Source organism: Desmodus rotundus, chromosome 4 (genome assembly GCF_022682495.2).
Source record: "Desmodus rotundus isolate HL8 chromosome 4, HLdesRot8A.1, whole genome shotgun sequence".
Taxonomy (NCBI): domain Eukaryota; kingdom Metazoa; phylum Chordata; class Mammalia; order Chiroptera; family Phyllostomidae; genus Desmodus; species Desmodus rotundus.
The window spans coordinates 12242623-12249495 of NC_071390.1; the positions used below are offsets into that span (position 1 = coordinate 12242623).

The 6873-nt window shown below is 43.2% G+C and overlaps 1 long non-coding RNA gene across 1 annotated transcript; it reads right to left on the reverse strand.

Annotated features, from left to right (window-relative positions):
- Positions 1-729: 729 nt before the first annotated feature.
- LOC139440840 (uncharacterized) lies at positions 730-5716 on the reverse strand. Its single transcript, XR_011651093.1, has 3 exons — positions 5540-5716; positions 2683-2847; positions 730-2264 (listed from the first exon to the last, which is right to left on the reverse strand). It is a non-coding gene; the product is annotated as an uncharacterized lncRNA (long non-coding RNA).
- Between the last annotated feature and the right edge of the window lie 1157 nt (positions 5717-6873).

Genomic DNA, 6873 nt, shown 5'->3' on the forward strand with positions numbered 1-6873 from the left:
AATATAGAATTTACTCCAAATTCAGGAGTAAATTTTAACCCACAGGAAACGAATACTCACAATTTTTTCAAAGAACGTGATTACCCTTTGGCAATAATGAAAGCAGTGCCCATGATAGGGGTGAGGCACCTCCAAACCTGTCTTGTTTCCACGCAGTTAGAAAACAATATTGCTTTGTTGTTATTTTTTTTAAACAATGGTAAATATTTGCATAGAGTTATTTAAAATAGATTCTGTAGTTGTTTCCTAAGGCTGAGGTCGCAAAGTGCCACAGACTTGGTGGCGTAAAGCAACAGAAATATTTCCTCCCACTGTTCTGGAGGCTGTGCGTGGGAACGCCATGCACTGACGGGGCTGCACCTCCTCTGAGGCTCCAGGCAATTGTTTATTTCTTTCTCCTGGCTTCTGGGGGCTTCTGGAAATCTTTGGTATTCTTTAGCTCCTCCCCCCTCCCCAGCCCCCGCCAATTAATATATCTTTTACTAACTCTTATGACGTCAGCATTTTTATTGAATTCACCACGGTAACATTGGTTGATAAAACCACAGAGGTTTCAGGTACACTGCCCAACCACACACACTGCACCCTGCACTCATCGCCCAAAGTCAAGTCTCTTCCCATCCTGTTCATCCCCCCTTTGCCCACCTCCCCCTCCTTCCAGCTGCCTTTCCCTCTGGCCATCACCATACTGTTGTCTGTCTCTATGTGTCAATACACACACACACACACACACACACACACACATTTTGCTTAATCTTGTATCTCTCGGTCTTTACTTCTCCTTGTGCGTCTCTGTGTCTTCACGCAGCCTTCTCACTTGTGTGTCTGTGTCCGGATTGCCCTCTTTTTAATAAGGACACTGGTCATTGGTTAAGGACACTGGTCATTGGTTTAGGACCACCCTAATACATTATGACATCATCTTAATTAATTACATTTGCAAAAACCCTATTTCCAAATAAGGTCGTATCTGAAGTTCCAGGTGGCCATGAATTTGCGGGGACGCTATTCAGCCCGTACAGTTACTATTTCACTGGCTCAGCTTCTCCACCCATAAAATAGGAATCATATCATATTGCTTGCTCATATTTGGTTTTAGTGCAATGGACAAGTTATTAGTCATTCTTCAGTAAGACTCATTCTTTGAGCCTTATTCCTGAGATCTAGTGAGACTGGAATCTAACCTTGTTCTGGAATTATTTTTATGCAAACTGAAAATTATTAAACAAGGAACCTTTTTTTTGTTGTTTTTCATGTAATCTTTTTAGACTAGCATTTCCTGGAACACACATGGGGAAGCATCTACTTAATAATTGGGCCTGTGTCAAGTAAAAATAATGAAACTAGAGATGCAATTGCTGTGGTTTATTTGGGTCCTGCCCCCCTGCAAATTCATCGATTGAAATTCTAACCCCCAATGGGATGGTTGTAGGAGGTGAGGCCTTAGGTAGATGCTTAGAGCATGCAGCCCTCACCAATGGGATTAGTCCCCTTGTAAAAGAGACCCCAGAGCGTTAGCTCCACCTCTCTACCATGTGAGGATTCAGCGAGAAACTGGCATTCCGCAACTCTGAAGGGGGTTTTCGCTGGCCCCCGACTGTGTTGGCACCTTGATCTTGGACTTTCAGCCTCCAGAACGTTGAAAAAGAAATTCATGTTGCCCAGTCTGTGATACTGTCTTATAGCAGCCTGAAGAGGGTAAAACCATACGTAAAACTCTCGTCTCCAAGTCTTTGTCCTTTATGTGCGCACCATGAGCTGCTGAACCCTGCATGAGTCTTTGCCTCCAGACGGCTGTTTTGGGATTTCTACAATGCGGCTTGACTTTTCATTAGTAATTGGATAAAAGCCTCCTTTCTTTGACAACATTAAAAGACCCAGGATGCAGATGACAGCTAGTGGGGGTGGGGAGTGTAGTTAGGGGGTTGAAGGACTGAGCAAAAAGGAGAAGGGACTCATGGGCATGGACAACAGTGTGGTGATTGCTGGGGGGAGGGTGGTATAAGGGGACTGAATGGCAATGGAAAAAAATGCAATAAAGATTAAATAAAAATAAATAAATAGAAGACCCAGGATGACTTTGGAGATAGCTACAAAGGACAGTCATAAGGGATGTAAGGGTCTCATGAATGCAAGGCAGGGAATGGGGGTCCTCGCCCGGAGTACAACACAGGCATCCACTACACTACATTTGCCGTCCCAGAGGAGGAGATCGACTTCCAGAGTGACTGTGCAGGACTCTGCTGGTGTGTTCCCTCATGCACCTGGCAAAAATTATAAAAAGCAACAAGTTAAAGCCTGTGAAAATGGTCCTCAGGCCAAGCAGCGAGGGAAACTCTACAAAAAACTGGTAAAAAGTTGAGAGCCCATGGTATTGGAAACAGGATTGCTCTCTCCCTCATCCCTCCAGCTCAGCAAGGTGAGGTCCCCACTCCCGCCTGGCAGCTGAGAACAAAGGACTCCCTCACCCTCAGCTCCCAACTGGGGCTCCTTCTTCCCCAGAGGAACAGGACTTCAGTGTTCCCCCCACACCAACTACCTGTTGCTGAGGCTTAGCTGTGGGTAAGTGTGGTTGGGAAGTGGGAGCTCCCTTCTGCCCCACTCTAGCTGATGGAGTGAAGACTCTACCTTGGGTAAAGTGCACTGAGAACCCTGGGCCTCCCCACCTACCCCTGCACTCACTGATGAGGTGGTGGCTCCTTGCTGGGAGAGGCCAGCCAGGAGGACCTCAGGCTGCGGCCTCCCACCTTGCCTTGTGCACTCGGCAACTAGAACAGGAATGTGGCTCAGACAGAAGCTGGCCAGTGTGCCTTTCCAGGTTCCAGAGCCCAGGGTCTGAGATTTTGCCTGGAGGAGAGGGTGAAAAGCAGGATGTAAAAACAGCTCCTAATCTCTTCCCAAAGGAATTGATTTCATTTACAACAGAGGGTGGAAGAGTTCAAACATAAGGGCACTTTCAAGAGCAGTGGAGGTTGTGGGTAAAGGCAGTGGAGAGGTCATTCATGGATTTAATGGACAAGCCTGGATTTTTAAAAATTCAGCCTGGGCTGTATGTAGGCTGGCTAGTTTTCAGGAGAGAACTGAGGAATTAGCCAGCTGGGAGAAGCTCACCTGAGGTCAGAACAAATGTCAAACACCTAACAAACTATTCCTTCAAAGGAGCCACAATTCGATTGGGTTCCTTTGTAGAGTAATATATACCCTGGGGCACTGTTGACAATAGAGCAATCAGCTGGAAGTTAGTAGGAGTTTTTTTAGCTGGTTGTCATCAGTGGAAGAGGAAGAAACCCCTACCAATATCACAGTCAACCCAGGGTGACTGTAGGCAAAAAAAAAAACCCCAAAAAACAAAAAATGTACCCCAAAGTGTGCCTATTTGAGAAGCAACATCAGAGGCTTAGCTTTGTATGTGCATGTGTGACTTCAATAAAATAATACAGCCAGTCGCTAAAATTAAACAAGTGAGTAAGTGGAGTGCCAGTATCCAGAGCTGCTACAATGTTATCTAAAATGTTCATTTTCCAACAAAAGGAATGCAGTGAAACAGGGAAGTATGACACATACACCAGGAAATAAGTAGGCAACAGAAACTGTCTGTGAGAGCAACCAGATGTTGAATTTAACAAAGACAAGACTTCAAAATAGCCACTGTAAATATGTTCACGGAACAGAAGTGTGGTTAAAGGACTAACAGAAGGTATGATGACAATATTGCATTACATAGAGAATATCGATGAAGAGAGAAAATTATAAAAAAGAAGCATATGGAAGTTCTGGAGTTTAAAAATACAATAATTGAAATAAAATATTTCAAGAGAATGAGAAGACACACCACTGACTGGGAACAAATATTTGCAGAAGACACTGCTGATAAAGGACTATTATCTAAGAACTCAAGTATAAGAAAATGAGCACCCTGATTTTAAAAAGGGTAAAACATCTGAACAGACACCTTACCAAAGAAGAAATGCAGATGGTAAATGTAAATGAAAAGATGCTTATCATCACATGCCACCAGGGAAATATGCAAATTGAAACAACACAATACCACCACACAACTACTAGAATGGCCAAAATCTAGAACGCCAATAACACCAAAAGCTGATGAAGAGGGGGAGCAACAGGAATGCTCATTCATTGCTAGTGGGAATGCAAAATGGTACAGCCGCTTTGGAAGACAGTTTGGCAGCTCCTTACATCACTAAACATACTCTTACCATATGATCCAGCAATTGCACTCCCTGGTATTTACCCAAACGTGTTGAAACCTCATGTCTATTTAAAAACCTGCACACAAATGTTTAGAGTGGGTTTATTCACGACCCACATTTGGAAGCAAACAAGATACCCTTCAGCAGGTGAATGGCTAAACGGTGGCACATCCAAACAACAGTGTTATTGGGCACTAAAACAAATGTATCAAACCATAAAAAGACATGGACAAAATTTTAAATATATACAACTAAGTAAAATAAACCAATCTGAAAGGCTATATACTATGTGATTCCAACCATATGACATTCTGGAAAAGAGAGAATCAGAGAGACAGTGAAAACATCAGCCATTGCCAAGGGTTAGGCAGGAGAGAAGAACGAATGGGCAGATCAGAGAAGGTTTGAGAGCAGTATCATTCTGTGTGATACTATAATGTGGATACGTATTATTGTGCCTTTGTACACTCCTATAGAAGGTACACCACCAGGAGTGAACCTGGTGTAAGCTATGGACTCGGGCAATGACGATGTGTTAATGTAGGTTCATTGTTGTAGCAAATGTACACACTCAGTACAGGAAGCTGGTAGTCAGGGAGGCTGTGCTGGTGTTGGGACAGGGGATATATGGGCACTACCTGTACTCTCTGCTCAATTTTTCCATGAATTCAAAACTGCTCTAAAAAGTCATTTAAAAAGTTAACTAGGAGAAAAAATGAGTGAACTTGAAGATAAATCAGTATAAATTATGCCAACTGAAACACAGATAGAAAAAAGAATGTAGAAAATAAACAGAGCTTCAGAGAAGGAGGGGACACCATCAATTCCATCAACATACATCACAGGACTACTGGAAGTGCAGGAGAGAGAAAGCAGAAAAAAATAATTAAAAAAATTAAAAAGAAACTTCCCAAATTTATTGAAAATCACTAACCCACACATCCAGGAAATTCAAGGAACTCCCATAGTATAAATGCAAAGAAGTCTGTGAATGGACACATCATGATAAAAATGATGAATGTTGAAGACAAGATTAAAATCTTAAAAGCAGCATGAGCAAACTAACTTGTTACATACAAGGGTATTCCCATAAAATTAACAGCCAACTTCTCAACAACTGAGGCCAGAGACAGTGGAATAACACATTCAAAGTGCTCGAAGACCAACACTACCAACCAGACAGCTGACAGTATAGACTCCACAAGTTCAAGGGCACAGTTCACAATGAGACTGATCTCATGTCAGGTCCACGGGCCACGTGCCCAGGGGGCTCCTGTGACTCTTTTGGGTTTAACAATTCACATAACTCAGGAAAACACTGTACTTACAATGAAATTCAGCGTGAGGTCGGGGAGGATCCCAAACAGAGGTTCAGTGACTTCTCCCCGTGGAACCTGTGTGCCACCCTCCTGGCACATCGATTTGTACACTGCCCAGGAAGCTCCCCCCGTCGTGTCCAGAGTTGGTAGTAGGGTTGGTAGCAGAGTTGGTAATTCATAGGCATGGTTTAGTTAACATTGGCCATATGAGTGAGCTCTAGCTCTAGCTCTGCCCTCCTCTCCTCCCCTCCCTGGAGGTCAGGAGGTCAGGCTGATATGTGTTTCAAAGTTCCAGCTCTCTAATCTCATGGTTGGTCTTTACAGCACGACCAGCCCCACCCTGAAGCTGCCTAATGGCTCACAGTGAGTCACCTTACTAGCATAATAAAATTAGGTGAGATCCAAGGGGTTTATGAATAGCAAAGGCACTTCAGGAATTCCAAGGGTTTTAGAAGCTCCATGCTAGGAACTGTGGGTAAAGCCCAGACAAATTGGTTACACAGACTCATGGCATGCCATCCTTTTTATATGTTGCTAGATTCAGTTTCTTAGTATTTCTATTAAGAGGTATTGGTTTGTAGTTTTCTCGTGATGTCTTTGTCTTGTTTTGATATCAGGCTTTTGGAATGGGTTGGGAAGTGTTCTACTTTTTGAAAGAGTTTTGTGAAGAATTGGTATTAATTCCTCTTTAAACATTTGGTAGAATTTATTAGTGAAATCTGTAGAAAACCTTAGTGAAACCATCTGTTACTGGGAGTTTTTTCTTTTGGTGGGAAGTTTTTTAATTACTAGTTCAATCTACTTATTTTTATAAATACGTTAACATTTTCTATTTCTTACCAAGTCAGTTTCAATCATTTTTGTCTTTGTAGAAATTTTTCCACTTCATCTAAGTTATTTATTCAAAATCACTTTTATTTCTGTAAGCTCAGTAGTAATGTCTCCTCTTTCATTTCTGCTTCTCTGTATTACTGTTCTGAGGATGGAAGTGAGGATAGTCCTCTGCTTTCTTTGGACAGATACTCATGCTTTGGGAGTGTGGCACTGGGTGGGGGCAATAGCCTCTGGTCTTTTTGGCTTGTGTTTTCTGCAATGGAACCTCTGCCCTATGAGCGAGGTGAGGTAAGGTGTCCGGGGCCCCAGTATTCTTGGCCTATGACCTCTTGGCTGTGTGCACCTGGAATTTAGCCTGTTCAACACAACAGGGTGCAGAGGAGAATGAGAATCCTGGCCCTGTGCCCTCCCGAGGAACTACTGTAGCTCTTTACTGGGGAGGGAGAGGGAATCTAGTCTTCTTGGCCACACCTGCCTGCAGGGAAGCTTGTTGTACTGATCTGGGGCAC